The sequence below is a fragment of the Phocoena sinus genome, chromosome 7, assembly GCF_008692025.1.
Source record: "Phocoena sinus isolate mPhoSin1 chromosome 7, mPhoSin1.pri, whole genome shotgun sequence".
NCBI lineage: Eukaryota > Metazoa > Chordata > Mammalia > Artiodactyla > Phocoenidae > Phocoena > Phocoena sinus.
Window position 1 is genome coordinate 97496272 of NC_045769.1, and position 19392 is coordinate 97515663.

The following is a 19392-nucleotide window of genomic DNA, read 5'->3' on the forward strand; positions in this document are numbered from 1 at the left end:
TAGCCAAGAGGCTGGCGCATCACGCTCACTTCCCTGTACTTTATTGACAGGTTGCCTTTACTTTTCTAACACATAATCTCAGTTATGAGAGTTATAATAATCTCTCAGTTAGGAGAGAGTTACCACCTCTCCCCCTTAGACTAATGCCTCTATAGGCTGACTTTTTTTTTTAACCAAAATAGGGGTGGAGATATGTTTTTCAATGTATTTTTCCATTATATCTCTCAACCAGTAGACCCCCAAAGAATATTCTCTGAGTATTCAGAGCTACTCAGATTCCACAATATACATAGAGCCTGGAATTCAGGAGGTGCTCGATGAGAATTCGTTGTGTACGCTGTAAACTGCTCCGTATAATGTTTGGTGAATGACTCGGTGGATGAATGAGCAAATTCAATCACAAGTGAAAAGATGGTGATCTCAAAGATTAATACCTCCTTGTAACCCTTGAGTTCATATGACATTTGTTAGACAATCATATATTATTTTCTCCGGACTCCCAACGTATTGTTCACCATGAAATGATGCTAATTGCAGCTTAGGGAAACAGGCAGATATGATCATCTGTATCTGACATGTGACTTGGAAGAGGGTGCTGAAGAAGGAAAAGAAAGAAGACGACAAAGAAGAAAGTCAGATTTATTTACCTGAGGTCTTGTCCCTTGCGCCCCGCCCCGCCCCCCCGGCCACCTCACCACCCACTTAAGCCTGTCCCTGGCATCCCAAGTTGGATCACATCTACATGCTTGCCCTTAACTCTTAGGCCTCCAGTGACTTTGTCTCCTCCTCCAACTGGAACAAACAGCTTGTACATGCCCAGTACCAGGCTGGCACAGGGGGAACTCCTGACATGTAGAATAGGGTCTCTGTGTCAAGATGACAGCAGTGTGCTTGCGAGGTAAGAGTTGCCTACAAAAAGCAAATGGGGACACAGTAGTCCTTGCCGTGCATATTGAAGTACCAAACTGGGCGGTGCAGAAGGCATGGGGACAAGGGGCTCAGAGGGCAGAGGTCAATACAGGATAAAGCAGACAGCATAATGTCAGTTAGCTCAGTTCATCCAGCCCCACCTGTAAATGCGTGTCTTCTCTCGGCTCTTTTCTGCAGGTGGGAGGAGGTGAGGGCTGGCAGGATGGGCTGTAGGACCTCTCCCAGGGATACCATTCTCTGAACTGCTGTATGTAGCCGAAATCTGCCCAAGATTTCATCTCAAAAGTATCCTATTGCTGAAATAACGTTCCCAAGCCTCTTACACTCTAAACAAGGAATTTATCTTTTATTTATTGAAGTATAGTTCATTTACAATGTTGTGTTAGTTTCAAATATACAAAAAAGCGATTCAGTTATACATACATGTATGTATATATACATATATATGTGTGTGCGTGTACATATATATATTATATATATTCTTTTTCAGATTCTTTTCCATTACAGGTTATTACAAGATATTGAGTGTAGTTCCCTGTGCTATACAGTAGGTCAGGAATTTATCAGGAATTTTATACTTATTCCGAAGGTATTAGCCATAGCCTTAAGCGATTTCTACCTAACAATAGCATCTCGTGACTTTGAACGATGGTACTCACATTATTATAATTAGTGAAAATAATAAACGACAACCAATATATTGAATGGCCATTCTCCTTTGTTAATAGGAAGGCTCTGCTTTAAAATAATTTGCCCACCAGCAGAGTTTTAGGTCTCACAATAGGTTATTGTACCTGGAAAAGGCTTAATCTCTTTTAAAGCAATTCCCCTGGATTAATTTAAGGTATAATGTTTAAAACAGCAGTGACAACAGAGCTGCGGGGCTTTATTATCTACAAAGGTCTTATAGCCCAGAGTTGGGTCCCTTAGGCTTTCTGACTCCTCAGGAGAATTATGGAGGCTTATAAAAATTTTTTAATTTAATTTGTATTTTTTTTGGCTGTGCCATGCAGCTTGCGGGATCTTAGTTCCCCGACCAGGGATTGAACCCGGGCCCTCGGCAGTGAAAGCGGGGAGTCCCAACCACTGGACAGCCAGGGAATTCCCTATGGAGGCTTTTAATACCATAGTTTCCTGGACAGAGGACCATATCTCCACACCATAGTGAGCTTTGCCTGGGAATGTGAGGAAAGAAGGGACACTTTCTTTTGCTGGGGGGGGACATTGGTGGGAGAGGCCAAATGTGCATCACCCCTGCTTGCACTGGTGACCGTTGCTTTCCTGTGTCTGCCCTGGACCTGGGCAAGCTGCCTGGGGCCCAGCCTGCCTGCTGCATCCCTTGCAGCATTGGCCCTGGGTTTCTCCAGGTACTCTTTGCACCTGAGCTTGCAGCTGTCCCCTGCCCTGGCCCCTCCATCTCTGCCCTTGCTGTTGACTTCCCAGGGCTGTTTGTTGGGGACACACTGCAGAGAGGGCCGTCTCTCTCACTGATCTGTAAGAATGCCTTTCTAAGAGGCCTTTGAGGAATATTTGCCACAAAAATAAGGTGTTTCTGGGGCCTAAAATATCAGGCGACCAGAAAAAAGAACTCCTTAGTGTGTATGTGTGTGTGCTCACTTCCAAAGGGAAAAAAAAAAAAAAAGAGGAAAGAAGAAAAGGCGCACCCCTCCTCCAGTCCGCCCCTCCAACAGACCCCTGACCACAGTTCCCACTTTTGTCTTTTCAACTTAAGAGGCTTTGTCAGTATGAAAGGAGGAACGCTGGGGCCTCTGGACTGTGCCCCGGCCGGCCCAGGGCTCTGCTGACCTTTTGGGTAAATGCAGACAGAGGTTTCTGAGCCTGAGCCCTGTCCCCTGTGGGCCCACCCTGCCTCTACCCTGGGGCCTCCTCGGTGTTACCAGCCTTTCCTCCAGGCCTCTGATCCTGGGCTGCTGGCAAGGGCTGGTAAGAGGAGGTGGGGCAGGGCTAGGGTGTGCCAGAGCCCCAGGGTTTCAGGAACCATGGGGAGCTGACTGTCAGTGCCATTCAGGGCAGGCTTTATTAAAGGCACTCATCACACCATAATCCTGGTCTCAGGCACCACCCTGGGAAAGCCAGTGGCTGTCCCCTTCCTTTCCTGAGTGCTATCACTGATTTTAATGCCTCTCCATAGCTGGTGCAAATGGAACTCAGGGCCTTTTTATTTAGACAATCACCACAGCCCACAAAATGCTCTCAGTTTACAGACAGCTATGTCCCTTGAGGCTTCTCTGTTCTCAGGTTAGAAGGAACGCAGCACGCATCTACTAGTTTACTGAATTTACATGAATCTTCGAAGCAGCATGGTTGGACCCGGCTTGCGATTCCAGATTTTAATGCTGTACGTTGATTTGTGTAAAATCAAAGTCAGGGCAGGAATATGCCCCTCCCCCATCCTCTCCCCTTTTTCCACCTCCTCTCGCCCAGCCCTTTTTATTTGGGGCCAGCAAAGTAGTTACAAACGTCAAACTCACAGTATGCACTGTCAACAGCACAATGAGGAAGCCGAAACCAAATCCTCCAACTTCGAGGTGATACTTTACACTTATTCGGGGCCTTTCATCAAAAGCCTCCAGTGCCTTAGGGAGCATTAACCCTCACTGTACCTCCCGGGGCTGGGCCTGGAGCCCAAGCTGGTGGAGAAAGCAAATGTATGAGGGGGATATCACCACATTTCCAGGGCAGGTCCCAGGCTAATCGTCATAGATGCTCAAATTTTTTATCCCTTCCGTCCACCTCCTCTTTCAACGGGCATCTGCCATATCAGTCCCCCGCCCCCCAAAGGTCCCTGGTGTCTCAAGAGTGTCAACAAGCCAGTAAATAGGCTGCATACGGCAAGCTGCCCTCCCTCCCCCCTTGGAAAAAAGAAAGCATTTCTAGGCTGGAAATATGATCTATCTATCATGAAATGCATCTAAGCCTCTGTCATGGGAGTAATCTGAACTTCGTTGGACTTCACACTTTATGGTTTACTCTTGTTTTTGTTGGATTTATGTAGGGGGACTACAGTGACATTGGCAGCAAGGAAAGCCTATAAATGTCTTTATCCGACTACGTGTTTGGGACCATCCATGTGACACCTGCTGTGTCTTTTCCAAGTTGCACTTGGTGTCCCAACGTTGTGTCAGGCGTGATCTATTGCAGATGAGGGTCACCAGGAATTTCGGAGGGACAATGGACCTGACCTTTATCAATGTCTGATCGTAGATAAGAGAGTCATATATTTACTTCTCTTGGTATAAACAGTGTTTCTTAAAATACAGGATATATGTATACGTACAGCTGATTCACTTTGTTATAAAGCAGAAACTGACACACCATTGTAAAGCAATTATACTCCAATAAAGATATTAAAAAAAAAAACGGTCTGAGGCCCATCTGCATGAGAATGATGTGGGTCACTTTCTAAACATGCAGATTTTCAGGTCCCCCAGGGACTCATACTCTCAGAACCATGCTGATTTGTTTAGGAAATGCTGAAGCGTTCCTGTGTGAAGTGTTCCTTCTAACACCTCTGCTTCCCATTTCTGATCATGTTAACTCTTACAGGGCAGGCTCGCTGGCCACAGGCTGTCTCTTAAGCCCTGGTAGAACCATTACCTCCTTGAACAAAGGAACAGGAGTTACTGAAGGTTCTCAGTGTAAAGGGAAACAGGCCGTAAACATGATTAAATGCCTGCCCTCCAACATTTTCTCCTTCCTGCACCTGGATCTTGAGCATCTCCAAGGGCATGGAGCGCTTACTCCACAGTGATGCTCTGGGATTAAGCCCTGTGAGTCTGAGTCTCATGGTCTTTGAGGCCTACAACTTATTTCCTCTAAGGGCCAAGCAGAGAGGCTGGGTTACAGAGGGCAGCAGAAGTCACACTCGTTCAAGATTGAAGTCTGAAGGTCACTGCCCTCTGTGTATAGGAATCGGAACTGAGTACTTTAATGATGGCTACATGTTTCTAAGTTCCAGTTTGCCCTTATTCATATTGGTTTCCCAACTCTCTGTTCAATATTTATAATCCTCAGAGGGATCTAGGCCTCCCTTGGGGTGCTGGAAGGTCAGGCAGAGTTGAAATGGTGGCTCGACCGCTTATTATTTGTGTGATCAGAATCACAGCACTTAAATAACATCTCTCTCTGGGCCTCAGTTTCCTTGGTTGTAAAAGGGGAGTGGTAGTGATAGTATTAACTCACTGGGATATTTCAAAGGTAAATTAGATGATGTGTTTAAAGCAAATGGCACATATGAATGCTTGATAAATGGCAGTAGTTATACGTGTTTAATCGGATGAGGGGGGAGATAGAGGGGAAATTAGACATTGGAGGTAGAAACTATCTGAGGACAGCCTTGGTAGGAGCCATCAGCAGCAAAAACCTCCAAGGGACGTCTTGGCTGTGTTTCACATCTTGCGGATCTAATTACTATCTCTGACTTTAGAGATTTTCCAGTTTACGACAGAGAACACTTAAACATGAAGAATACGTCTTAAGACTTTAAAAATAATGAACAGGTAAACAGACACACGCATGCCTGTTATACCTGCCCGGCCGTCCTCCCCTGAGGACGGCAGTCTCGTGGGGAGAGGGAAAATTGCCTGAATGAAGGACTAGAAGGCACTGGAAGGGAAGCTGGGCCGAGCATCTCAGCAGGTGGAGGTGATTTTGGCAGCAGCATTAATGATCCCCTGGTACAGGTGGGGAAGAAAGCCCCACCCATCCCCCTTTCCAAACTGTAAGTCAAGTTAAATGCTTGTCTTTACCTCTCAGCTGGAAAAGTGTGACCCTATCACACCCAAGGGGCTCCAAATGTGCTTTTAAATAGAAGAATCCGGCCTCAGGTTCCTATGATCTGTGGATAAATGGATCATAAAAACAAGCAAGAAATATGGCTGTGCTTTCATTTTTCTTTTTTTGAAATTAATTTATTTTGATTTATTTATTACTTTTGGCTGTGTTGGGTCTTCGTTGCTGCACGCAGGCTTTCTCTAGTCGCGGCGAGCAGGGGCTACTCTTCGTTGTGGTGCGCAGACTTCTCATTGTGGTGGCTTCTTTTGTTGCAGAGCACTGGCGCTAGAGCACGCGGGCTTCAGTAGATGCGGTGCGTGGGCTCAGTAGTTGTGGCGCACGGGCTTAGTTGCTCCGTGGCATGTGGGATCTTCCCGGACCTTGGCTTGAACCCGTGTCCCCTGCATTGGCAGGTGGATTCTTAACCACTGTGCCACCAGGGAAGTCCCTCATTTTTCATGAAATGATTACAGACATATCTTCTCACTAGGAAGTAAGACAAGAGTCCAACATGTTTTCTCTAGAGTAATGGAAACAGTGCTTTGAGAAACCTATCTACCTTGGTGGAAATTTTCAGTCATTTCTTTCCTTGGACTTTTTTCTTTTTTTTTCCCTAAAGAAAAATGTGGTATTGATATCTAGTATACGGCTTATGTTTGTGAGTTTCCACTATGGAGGCCTAGAGGCTCTATGTAGGGAGACAGAGCTGTGTTTGGTGCCATCACTTTAGCCCACTGATTTCAAAGCCCTGAGTGCCTCCGTAATAAAGCTCCGAAGACTCTGTGTGGATTAGACTTTCCTAACCTCACCCTGAAGAATTCCTTAATGTTCGACCAGCCACGACAAGATGCTGGGCAAACCTGTGTCCTTACCAGTTTCCTGACTCTCCCTCCAGAGTTTGCTGGCAACCAGTGAACTGAACCAAAGCGGTTCCTGCTTGTCTTACATTAAAACTCCATTTGTCAAACAGCAGTTGCACAAGGAAAGGTCAGCACTTTATGTTCTGAGCACTTAACTTTAATCATTTCTTACAGTGGACAGAGTCCAAGAGGTTTTCAAATTAGTCCTTAAATGTAAGGGAAGGAATGTCGGTCGTTCCATCAGGAATAAAAATCTGGTGCCTGGTTCTCCTTCCTTGTTACCCCAGCCCATCTCCACGTGCTACTGCATCCTAGTAGAAACACCACAAATCCGCATCCAATCAACAGATCTTTACTGAGCATTTACTATATGTCAGACATGTGTCGAAGGAGCAGCTAGGTTTCTCCTTGTGATTTATTTTGAAAATTATACACTCTTGTACTTTTATTATTTTTTTAATAACAGAAGTGGAACACGCTCATTGAAAACAATGTCAAACCACACAGAAATACAAAAAGTGAAAGTTCCCTTATCTCACTCCCCAAGGATAAGCAGTGCTAACAGTGTGTATAATTCTTCCTATCATTTGCTACACTTTGCTTTATACATTCAACAAGCTCCTGCCTACTTCTTTCCATGTCAGTATATGCAGTTACCTCAATTTTTTCTAAGATTTTTATACTATACATGTACCATCATTTGTATACCTACCTTTTCTCGTATTGATGTATATTTAAGTTGTCTCTACTTTATTGGTTTGCAATAATGCTGCAAAGAACATTCTTGAGCTTATATCCTTAGGCGCTTTCGTGAGCATACCTGCGGGGTCCCTCTGGAAAAGTGGAATTGCTGGGTCTAAGGGTTTGTACTTAAAAAAATTTAAGGTACCTCTAATTTGCTTTCCGTAAATATTGTGTTGATTTAAACCCATTAGTGGCATACGAGATAGGCACTACCTTTAGCTGATTCCTACATCAAAGTGGAATATTTGAAGGCCTTGATACCCTACCAAATCAATAATCTATCACTGCTCTTAGAAAAAAATAATTTCTGGACGTGCCAAAGAGCATCCACTCATGTGGTGACCAGTGAGATGCGAGGTCATTGTTTTCCAAGGGCAGGGAGAGTGCTTATCTAAACATACACCCCATTCCATGGACTCTGCTAACTGTTCCTGCCTCAGCCCTCAAGGTCCTTCTCCCCCCATTTCTGCTTAAGATTCACCATGGCAGGAGGTTTGTGTATAAACAAATAACACAACACAATGGCTGCCCTCAAAGACCTTTCAAAGTGCCTTGAGGAGACAGAAACACAGATGGCTAAAAAACAAGCTAAAAATACAAGTCAGTATATAAAAAGCAGCAAATAAATATAGTCAGCATCATTATAGCAGTTCAGAGGAAGGAAGGAAAACAGTGGGCTAGGGTGTCCAGACTTCACGGCAGGGATGTGGTGTAGGATTTGTGGATTTCTCACGTGGCGGGGAGGTGTGCATGGGGAGAAAACTGTAAAAACCATGAGTAAGAACCAGCTGAGAGAAGAAAGGAGATTCCTTGAGAGTGTGGAAAACAGCAGGGAAAGGGCACATTTTTATCTTGCTAGTTGGAAGTGGGCGTGGCTTACAGCACTTGAGATGATTAGAGATACTTGCCAAAGATTATTTATTGATTGATTTTTTGGCATGATGGGAGTGGTGTAGGAAGGTCATTAAGAATCTGAAGAAGCCTTTCAGAGCTCTTCTCAGAAAAGAACCCTCCTATTTCCACACACATAATTTTGGCTACATTTCAGGGAGCCCCTGTCCCAAGTTGAAAAACTTTTTAGTGTACCTAAAAAGAGTTGCAACTCAGGACAAGACATCTAGAAAAAAAAAGTCAGCCAGGTATATATATATATATATATATATATATATATATATATCTCACATAAAAGTTGTTAGGCGATGTAAGACGTAACTAATAATTCATTTATTCATGAATCGTCAGACTCTGAAGCAGACAGGAAACAGGTGGGTAACAAGTTGTTAGGAGCCCGCCGGCTCTTCCATGGCTTCAGTTTAGCCAGCGTCAATGGGTGGAGGCGATTCTCTGCCTTTTTCAGGAAAAACGATCTGTCCTGAGGGAAACCAGGCTCTTGAAAATTTGAATCAATGGGATTATTTACGCTTGCATCACCGGAATCCACTCGGAGATGCCCGGTTTTTGCTGCAGAAAAGATACTTTTCTTCCCCACCCCCTCCTTTCTTTTTGACAGTCAGTTAATAAAGACTCAACAATAAGCAGCTGCCGGTGATGTCATGTGGGACTTTGGCCACGGAGCTTATATTTACAATCTCCGAGCAACCACGGAGCCGCAGCCCTGGGAGCAGCGGATCTCCGCAAACTTGCTCTGAATTCGCGGCAGGAACTTTTGCTGCCGCTTCGGCTGTTCAGAGAAAAACCGCGCGTGTTCTGTGAGCCCGGCCTTTTCATGCTTCACAAATAAACAGAGGATCAACCCGGGAGGAAATGTTTAGCTGGAGAGAGTTGTTGCAGTTCCTGTGTTTGTCTCCAGGACTGTGAGATGTGTTGACGGCAGAGCTGACAAGTAAGACTGTTGGAATTTTAAAAACCCTTGTAACAGTTTTTCGTATTTATACAGCTTGCTTTGCTTTTAAAGTGAGATGGTGATGTGTACGTATTTCTCCGGGCTCTGTCACTGCCACAAGTATGCATTTGTTTCAAGTAGTAATTACAGCGCACTGAGGTTGAAGGGGTAGGTGCAGAGGACTCAGCACATAGATAACAGGGTACTGGATTCCTGATCTTAATTTGCCTCTGCCGGGAGGTTGGCAATTTTCTTTTCTTTATTTTTTTAAATAAAAAGCCACCAACCATACAGAAACTATTAGGTTGACCTAGGAATTTTAATAGAAAACTGTAAAGACTAATTTTTAATCAACCAGTGTGCTGGAAGAGAAAACCCACTCTTGATTTTCGTCTCTCATCGTTCCTGTGGTTTATAGATTTCTAATATGTGCGTGTCGTTCAATGTCTCCTTCCCTTCTTGCCTACACCCTCCCCCCAAACGCACGCACACTCATAAGCTCATTCATTCTCAGGGAGTTCGAAAGTATAGACAAATGTTTTGAAATGGAAACCGTTTGTATCTGGATTTCTTCCCTTTAAGTACCTGGAGAAATGTTTGCTGTTCTGACTTGTCTTCTGGGAACCTGAACGCAGGTACTGCTGAAAAAGTTCAACTTTGACACTCAGCTCGGTGGGGACGTGAGATCCACAATCCTCGCTTTCACTTTCCTCCCAACTCTTTCAAACTCTCCAGATATTCTTCGGGGAATGGGAAGGGTGGGATCTATGTGCCGCCAGCCTGAACCCGGGCCCCCTCTCATCACGGTTGCCCTTGGGCCACCTGGAAGTTCTGCGTCAGAGCCACGTGGATTTGTCTTCCTGCTGCATGCTTCTCGCTGCTGGGTTTGCACCTGAGTGCCTGCAGTGAATTCAGCCCCTTGTAATTAGTAGCGCAACCTGGCTGATGCCTGCCATCCAGTCCTGACAGCCCTGCTGCACGGATTGACAAGCGGCTGTTAGTCTGTTACGTCCTGCACGTGAGCCCCGTGACTCCGTACAGGAGACCCAGCTGTTCCTCCATTCAGCGGCTCTGTCAGCAGCCCACAAGAGCAGGGACAGCCTTCCCTGCCTTTCCCTTTTTCTCTGGTCTCAGAGAATTGTAAGAAGCCAGTGCCTGAAAACTCCTAAAATATTTGACTGTTTTCCATGGCGTTCTAAGGTGGGCAGCCTCCTTCTGCGTGTTTGTCAGCTCCAGAGTTTTCCATCAGAGCACACTCTCTTGCATATGATTTTTAAAAAAAATTTTATTGGAGTATAGTTGATTTACAATGTTGTGTTAATTTCTGCTGTACAGCAAAGTGACCCAGTTATACATATATTCTTTTCCATTATGGTTTATCACAGGATATTGAATATATTTCCCTGTGCTCTACAGTAGGACCTTGTTGTTTATCCATCCTATATATACTAGTTAGCACTGGATATGTTTTATGTATCAAAGCTCGATGCTTTCTGTGAATTTTTACTTAAAGAAAGGGATGTGCTACTAAAACCGTTTCCAAACCATTATTCAAAGCTTATCTTTTGCAGAAGAAAACCTGAGGCATGAGGAGGGGAAATGATTGGTCCAAAGTTACCCAGCAAGACGGTGGCAGAGCTCCAACTAGAAACCCAGCCTCCCGTGCTTGTCCCGGCATGCATTTCACATTTCAGTTCTTCCAGGTTGTAGAAGAAATAGGATCCACGTGTGGTTCCTAGCCTTCTTACAGGAGCTGGGCTGTGTGAAGGTGTATAGATGAAGGTGGTCTGGTAAAGAGAGAACATTCCTGTTTTGTCTTTGGCTCTGGGTATGTTTCTTAACAACTCTGTTCCTCATTATTTTGGCTAGAGAACCAAAGAGCAGTCTGTGATTATTTGACAGTTGATGACCTAAAGGCAAGCCGGGCATTTCAGGCAGTGGAATAGTACAGAAGGTACTTTGCATCAGGTGCAGGTTGAGAGACCGAAGGTGGTTCCCAGCTCTGACATTTTCTGTTTCTGCTTTACTTCCAAGTCTCAGACTTCTTTTATTGACCACACGTTACTTGTCTTCCCCTTTTTTGGGGCTCCTCTTGCCTGTGGAAACTTTACTTTCTCATGGATTCTTACCCCTCACCGTCATTCTCTCACTGCGGCCTGGACCTCCAGCGCTAACATTCAACTAGATTCCACTAACACCCTGCATTCCTCTTTTTCCCTGGAGCCTTCCTTGCCCCTGACACCCCTGCCTATGGGATGCGTCTGTGGATTCTTCAAGTTGAAGTGATGATTTTCTTCTTTGGAGCCTCATGGTATCCTGTGCTGATTTTTGCTGTGGGATCTGAAGCTCTATGCTACCTAGTTAAGAGCCTCTTTCCATCAAAAGCCAGGGCTATATTTCAATACTTCTATATCCACGGCACCTAGTACAGAGTATAGTAGTATGGTAGTTCAACGTGTAATAGCAAATAAGTAAAGGAGTGAATTTCTTAAGTATCCCCTTTCCTGCATCAAACACCCATGCCTCTGCACGTGGCTGACAAAAACATCATGTAAATGTGCTGAGTGGCTTGAAATTCTTCTTCACTCTGGTTGAAAGCTCTCAGCGCCAGACTCCCCGGTATGCAAACAAGGGCTATTCCTGATGTGACGCCGCCAACCTCCCATGCCTCATTTCTCGCCACTCCCTCGCATGTACTATGTGTCTGCCCTGGAGGTTCCTAGCATGACAGTCCATCTATATCTTCCATCGAGGCTTGAGGGGCAGCATGGTGGAGCGATTGAGGACTTGGGTTCTGGAACCAGGCTGCCCAGGCTCAAGTCCTGCTTTCATCCCTGGCCGGCTTTATGATCTCGGTTAATTCACTTGACTTTTCTGTTTCAGCTTTTCATCTTTAAGATGTGGCTAGTAAGAGTGCCTACCTTATGGGAGTATGGGGAGAATGAAATACATCAATAAAGCTAAAACCCTTAGCTAAACACTTAGCTATACATCAATATAGCTAAAACAGGCAGAGATTTAAGTACTGATGAGTATTAGCTGTTATCATCGCTATCGCCTTACCAGTGCCCATGTCCTACCCCAGACTTAATGGGCATTTCCAAGGTGTGATTCAGACACAGGAATAGTTAAAAAGTTCCTCAGATGATTCGGGTGGGAATTCCTGTCTTAGCTACTAGGAGCTGCTTTCTGTTACCCAAACATGCTGGGTTTGTATGTTCTTTATCACCTCAATATCTTTACACTCTTGCCTGTGGCACCTCCCTATCCATCCAATTTATCCCCCAGACCCTTTTGCCAAATTTGTAATCTCATGCCTAGCTAGGCACCTGGCACAGGGTGAATTCCCAACAAACAAATGATGGAAAAAAAAATGTATGAATGTGTGCTTGATGGGTACTCTAAGAGAAGATTTAAATTTTCTTCCCCATAATCACTACTGAGTGATGCCTATATACCAGGCACATTTCTAAACACTTCACAGGTGCTATCTCATTATGATCATTGTACTCATTTTCCAGGCAAGGATACTGAGGTTTAGAAAGGTGAGGTAATGTGCAAAGGTCACATAGTCAGTAAAAGAGGCAGAGGCAGGATTTGAACCCTGAGCCCATACTCTTAACCTTTCACTGTACGGCTCTCTGGACACGTGGAAGGCAGTCTTTCTCATGAGCTTTTCTTATGGTGGAACTTTGATTTTTCTTGTCTTCCCTTGGACTGATGGTACTGGAGAGCAGCAAATCAGATAAACACTTCAAGGTACCAGCCTACTGAAGTGGTGGTTCACATTTTCTAGTCTTGCAGAAGGGTCAAAGCCCATGCCCAGCCCTTTGGTATTTTTGTTTTTCTCTGAGTCTCGGACAAGAATCCCCTTACAGGTTGGGCCGAGTTTATGGCTCAACATCAAAATTATTTGCACTCTCGGTGTATGCGTGGGTAGGCTGAGTTCAGCTTGGTCAAGAGTATAATTCAGGGGATTTAGATTAAAAAAACAATTGGAAGTAATGGTGGCCATTTGGTTGGTTTCTGGAAAAGTTTACCAAGGGAAGTGGTAGTATTTTGTGATAGTGGGTTTAAACAGCCAGAATGGTTGACGTTGAACACTGGCAAGTCATAGAACCAGTTAAACACAAGATACCTTATAGCCTTATTTTTCTCTACTTCTCTAATTCTACAAAGTTTAATGCCTTTGGAATTTTAGATTCCCAATTGTGCTTTCTTTATAGATGAAATAATAAATCTCTTGGATACATAGAACATTACCCACAACATTTACTGTGCCCACAATACATACTTGTCTAATGAAGTGTGTCGTGTCCTTTTGGAAGCCTCAATTACACAAGGTACTTCCCAGTAGTTACATAAATTAATGTGGTATTTTCAGGGCAAGAAACCAGATCTCTCCTCTTAGAAATAAACTTTCTGGATTAGTGATTCCTTTGAGTAGAATTTGGATGCAGTATAAGAACCCAACGGGCTGAGTACAAGAAGAAAGTCCCAAACCCAAACCCACTGGAGCATAAGCTTGGATAATGATATGGCATATACATAGTATGATGTTGAAAGACGAGCTGTTAGTTCTGAAACGTGGGAACACGTGTGACTGTCAAGATGTGTGTCTGACAAACTGTTCCATGAAGGGACCTTGCTTCATTTGACAGATTGAATCTGGAAACATAGAACACTGATCCGGGCCAATCCAAAAGATACGTCCTAAGTGGGTCCCATTGCCAGTGCGGATCTGTTTTTAGAAACAAACAAACAAATCAAAGTAATACATGCTCATGATTTAGAAAACCAAATAGTACTGAAATGTCTCTATAAATAATAACTATATATCATATATATTTACATATGTCACTTGACATATATTAATTGGTAAAATGCTTACACATAAACAGTGCATGTATATATGAAGATATACATATCTGACAGTCTTTTACCTGCTTTTTCTGTACTATTTAAATAATGTTTTTTATATCTAGTTATAATGTCAAAGTATTTACCTTGTATTGCGATAGATTACAATATATATTTTTTACACCTCCTACACTCTTCCTGTTCTCCAATGGAATTATATCACAATTTTGATTAAATGTCTATTCAGTGCTTATTTTTATCATGCTTGTAAATAACATTTACTGTTGAGTCAAATAATTTATTCTTGTATTTCCTTTCTCTTAAAAATATTTTTCCTGGGCTTCCCTGGTGGTGCAGTGGTTGAGAGTCCGCCTGCCGATGCAGGGGACACGGGTTCGCACCCCGGTCTGGGAAGATCCCACGTGCCGTGGAGCGGCTGGGCCCATGAGCCATGGCCGCTGAGCCTGCGCGTCCGGAGCCTGTGCTCCACAAAGGGAGCGGCCACAATAGTGAGAAGCCCGCATACCGCAAAAAAAAAATTATATATATATATATATATTTTTTTTTTCCTAAAGTTATTAATTGCCTCATTTCAAACACTGACTTGGTTTTCTAGGAATCTATAGTTAAATTTTCCAACAACCATTTGACAAATGTGTCAAAGATAACTTACTTTTCAAACCTTCTTATATGGCTAAATTCTTAAGTCACAGTATATACTGTTTCTTGTGTTTTTGTTTGGTCGGTTGTCATGTAGGAGAAGTTAATTATTGTGAGATATCAGAAGCAATTTAAAAGGCCTGTCTTCAACATTTCTTTTATTCTAATTATAGTCAATTACTCATCTGTGGGTAAATGGACAGAAACGATCTGTTTTTATTGTAGTTTGTAAATAACATTCATAATTTAGTGTTATGGGTCCATGAATACTCCATAGATTTTAGTGTAAGAAATAGTCTTTGTTTCTGAGTACCTTTAACATCTAGAATAGCTTCATTAGAGGAAAGCAAATGATGCTTCATGTAATGTTATTTTATGAATAGGTAAATGAATGGCCCACTTGAAATGACACTTGAAGAGAATTTCTTCCCTTTCTCATTTTCTTCTCATTTTTTCAGCCCAGATTTGCATGATCAGGAATGTGAGATACTTTATTATTGGGAGTAGTTAAAAGAGTTTACTAGAAAATAATTTGAAAGAGATTGTGTTTTGGGAGATTGCCAGTAGAGGGCCTTATTAAACTGAATAAAATTTCACATACAGACCAATGGCGATAGGTATCTTGTGAAAGAAGCCATTGTTTTTAGGATACCTGATTAATAGCAGTAAAACTACCAAAGTCATCTTTTTAAAGTGCATTGTATTTTTTTAAATCTGGAGAAATTAGAAGTCTTAACTTTTTATTTTCATTGTTAGGGAAAATTGGAGAATTCAGCCCATCCAGCAAACCAGGACTTTGGATGCCAAGTCATAAAATCTGTACATGACCTTTCTTTTGGAGTTGGAGCCCTGGACTCAGCCTTTTGGGGAAATTAATATTGGCTGTTGAATATGGAGGAAAAACATGCTAGTTCCCCTATCCTAGGGACAGTTTATACTTGTTTCCTACGTTTGAGTGAGCCCCACTCTCAACAAAATGGGTTTTCTATTCCCTGCACCTGGACCAGAATCTCACTCTGTGGTATACCCTCGATTCAGACACAGGAAAAGAGAATCTAGAGGAATCATGAGAGCTGGAGAGCATTATTAAGTGCTCCATCATGCTATGTTGCCGTGAAGGAAAGAGTTGTGGGGACTTGAGCTGACTTTTCTAGAGTCATTTGGTGGGTTAGCACAGAGCTCTTCTCTTCCTACTCACTGGCCTGTTTTCAGCTTCTCCTACTCACCAAAATCTCTCCTTAGGAAGGCTCCCCCTCCCCCTGCAACCTCACTGGGACAATTCCTGCTCAGCCTGAATGTTCCTTCCTCCGGAGAGCTTTCCTTACTTGTTATAGACTCGGATAGCTTCAGGTACTTGCTTTGCATAGCACGTATCACTAGTGTAATTAAATATATGGTCAACTATTGGATTCAGAACGTCTCCCTGTCTAGGCTTTAGTTGCATAGGGGCAGTATCTGTGTCTATCTTGTTTAATATTGTAGCCTGAGCACCTAGAACAGTGGCTGGTCAATGGTAGGTGAACAACAAATATTTGGTGAATGGACAGATATAAGCAAATGTTCAGACTTTAGTGCTTTCTCCTCTCCATTCTTACACTTCTGAAAACATTCCTTTTTACAACTCAACTGATGACATTCAGATCTCATGGCATTCGACATTCCTGTGGACACAGGGAACAAAGGCAAGACATTTCTTTCTACCGAACTTTTAATGATTGAGGGGGTGCCTGTTTAGTTCCAGTCGTGTAGGTATCAATACTCATGGCATTTGTCAGTGGGGGCTCTATAGGTGTGAGAGTGTGAGAGTAAATGAAGAGGATGGACAGGATTTATTTTCTTCCCTCGTTGATGAGGGCAAGGGGATGGGAAGAGGAAGATGTCTTGCGTTGAGTAATGTGCCCCTTTATGTTTCCCAGCTTGAGCTGGTAATTTTCTGGATACCCTTTCCCTGAGAGGCTGCATTATACACCAGAAAGACCAGGATTTTTTTTTTTTTTTTTTGGCGGTACGTGGGCCTCTCACTGCTGTGGCCTCTCCCATTGCGGAGCACAGGCTCCGGACGCGCAGGCTCAGCGGCCATGGCTCACGGGCCCAGCCGCTCCGCGGCGTGTGGGATCTTCCCGGGCCGGGGCACGAATCCATGTCCCCTGCATCGGCAGGCGGACCCTCAACCACTGCGCCACCAGGGAAGCCGAGACCAGGCTTTTTGGAGTCAGTTCATACAGATAGAGTAACAGAAAACAAATAGCCACAGCTCGTGCACATGTGACATTTACCCCTTAGATAGATCTGGGTTCCAGCCTCTGTTCTGATCTCCATCAACTTTGGGAGAGTTATTTAATTTCCTTGAGCTTGGTTTCCTCATCCATAAAATGTAGTAATATCAACAATGATTTCACCTGATATATATTAAGTGCTTGCAATGTGTCTGGCCCTGTCATGCTTTCCATTTATATTGTCTCATTTAATCCTCAAAAGAGCCCTCTGAGATAAATATTCCTATCAATTCTATTTCATAGATAAAACCAAGGTACCGAGAGGTTAATTTGTTCCAAATTGCATAGTAAGACTTTGACCCAGATAGTTAGATTATGTTACCTCCTTATCATTGTGAGGATTAAATGAGATAAAGTACGAAGAGTGCCCGCACAAAATTAGACTTGCAGTACGTGGTGACTGTTACTGTCACTATTGGCTCCGTATCGTTGAAGACATTATGGGTCCTCGTAAGCAGGTGATTGCTGAAGGGAAATGAGAGGGCTAATGTCAGCCCCATGTGTCTGGTCATAGGGACTTGTGGTTTAATCCCGATGTCAAATGTCAAGAACCCCACTTACTCGGCATTTTGGCACGTACAAGTATTTGTAGCCCAAGACAGCTAGCAAGGAGGCTGCCCACCCCTACCCCTCGTGGACCGTGAATACACTTATTATGTTCTCCCCTTAGGGACATATTTTTCATTGCTCAATACCTTGTGTCTGTTTATGTGATCCCCCTGGCTTTATCATCTCTGCATTTTGTTTGGCAAAACTGCCAAATCCCGTGGTCTTTTGCATGCATAGAACTGCTTATTTGAAGTACAGTGGAACCAGGTTATGAAGTTGGGTGGGTATAAAGTGTGTTCAGCTCCTTTTGGTGGGGTCTTGATTTGATGCCTTTTTCCTGCACCCCTGGACCACCTTCCCTAGCTCCTCCCACCCCCTTCCTCTTCTCCATCTCTCTCTCTCTTTACCCCACCTTATTTCTCTGTCCTTGTCTCTCTCAGTTGTCTCTCTTCTCATCTGTCCCTCTCTTTGCCCATCCTCTTTTTTTGGTTCTTTGCCTCCTTTATCTTAATGTACCTCTGCTCTGCTTCCTACTCCTCAGAAAGCCGAGTGGAGAAGTGGTGGTAGTCAGTGTTTCTCACTGACGATGGACCAGGCACTGGAGAAGGGAATCATTTCAGTTCTCTACCTCTCCATAAACTTCAGATACCCTAGGGCCTCATTCTAATGCTGATCCCGTTAAACAAAGGACACATCCAGATTTCAAGCCAAAGTAAGGGAGAAACCAAAAGAGCAAGCAGAATAGTGGAGTGGAGTGAAATCTGGATGGAGAATTGAACAGCCCTGCTTGTAAAATTCTTCCACGAGCCAGCTGTATGACATGGGATCAAGTGGCCCCATCTGCAAAGTGAAAGGTGGGGATCAGATAGTCACAAGGCCATTTCCGGCCCCGTGATCCCGTTTTTCCTTCACACACACTGACTTCGGTCTGACTCACAACACAGAATTAGTGCTGTCATGCACTAAGGAGAAAAGCCCCTCCCCCAAGACAGTGGGTGCAGGTCTGGGCTGTGAGCAAGAGGACCCTTGCAGCGTCTGAGATCTCCAGAAGTCCTGTTTTCCCAAAGTGCCGAAGTGACCCGTCACTGCACAGTGCCGTGTGTCTTCACAACAGATGTTGAAGGATCACCCTTGAAAGGGTGTTTCTCCAAAGCATTTAATTATAACCTCCACAGACGATTAACAGATGTTGTAATTGTCTTTACTCTCTGATTAAATAGTTTCTGCATGAGTGACTTTCTTAGATTTTTCCTTCTCTGTTTTGTATGGTCTTTACAAACTGACATGTGTCTGCAGTTTTCTACAGATAGCTCCTCAATGGGCTTGGTAAGAATCTTTGCAGATTCATAATTTCATTCTATCTCTTTTCTTTATCTGTCTATATATCACCTATCATCTCTCTCTCTCTTTCCCCTCCCTCTCTCTCTCTGTTATCCATCTCTCTCTCTCTCTCTCTCTCTCTCATCCATCTCCCTATCTATTTACCTACCTACTTATCTACGTATCAGACCTGGGCTGGGACAAGCTGTGCTTCTATAGACTGAACCATTGGTTATACAGGCAGACAGGTGATGGGAATATGAACGTGGTTAGGAGACTGGCCTCTCTCTTTACCATTTGTTCAGGGAAGTGACTGATGCCCATAAATATTCCCTTGGAAAAAATTGTGCAAAGTGGGAAAAGAAAATTCTACAAACCTCGTGCGGCAACCAAGCATGCCAGGTGCCAAGTGTGCAAATGAGTTTGCAAGCAGAGAGAAAAACCAACATTCATGATGTGAATGTCTGCAGATTTCCTTGGCAGTATTTGCTCTGGGAAGATAAAAGTTATCAGCCAGAAGCCTTATCTACATCAAAGGCATTATTTTCATTCCATT

At 43.7% G+C, this 19392-nt stretch overlaps 1 protein-coding gene across 7 annotated transcripts in view; it reads left to right on the top strand.

Moving 5' to 3' along the window:
• NCKAP5 (NCK associated protein 5) overlaps positions 1-19392 on the top strand; it is a 992075-nt gene that overhangs the window by 22810 nt on the left and 949873 nt on the right. For 6 of the 7 annotated variants that reach the window (XM_032638275.1, XM_032638280.1, XM_032638278.1 and 3 more), the window contains exon 1: positions 8980-9171. The exons of the other annotated variant lie outside the window; for it this stretch is intronic. The gene's annotated coding sequence lies outside the window, so the exon portion shown is untranslated. Of the gene's footprint in view, positions 1-8979; positions 9172-19392 lie in introns of those variants that run through there. 7 annotated transcript variants of the gene reach the window in all.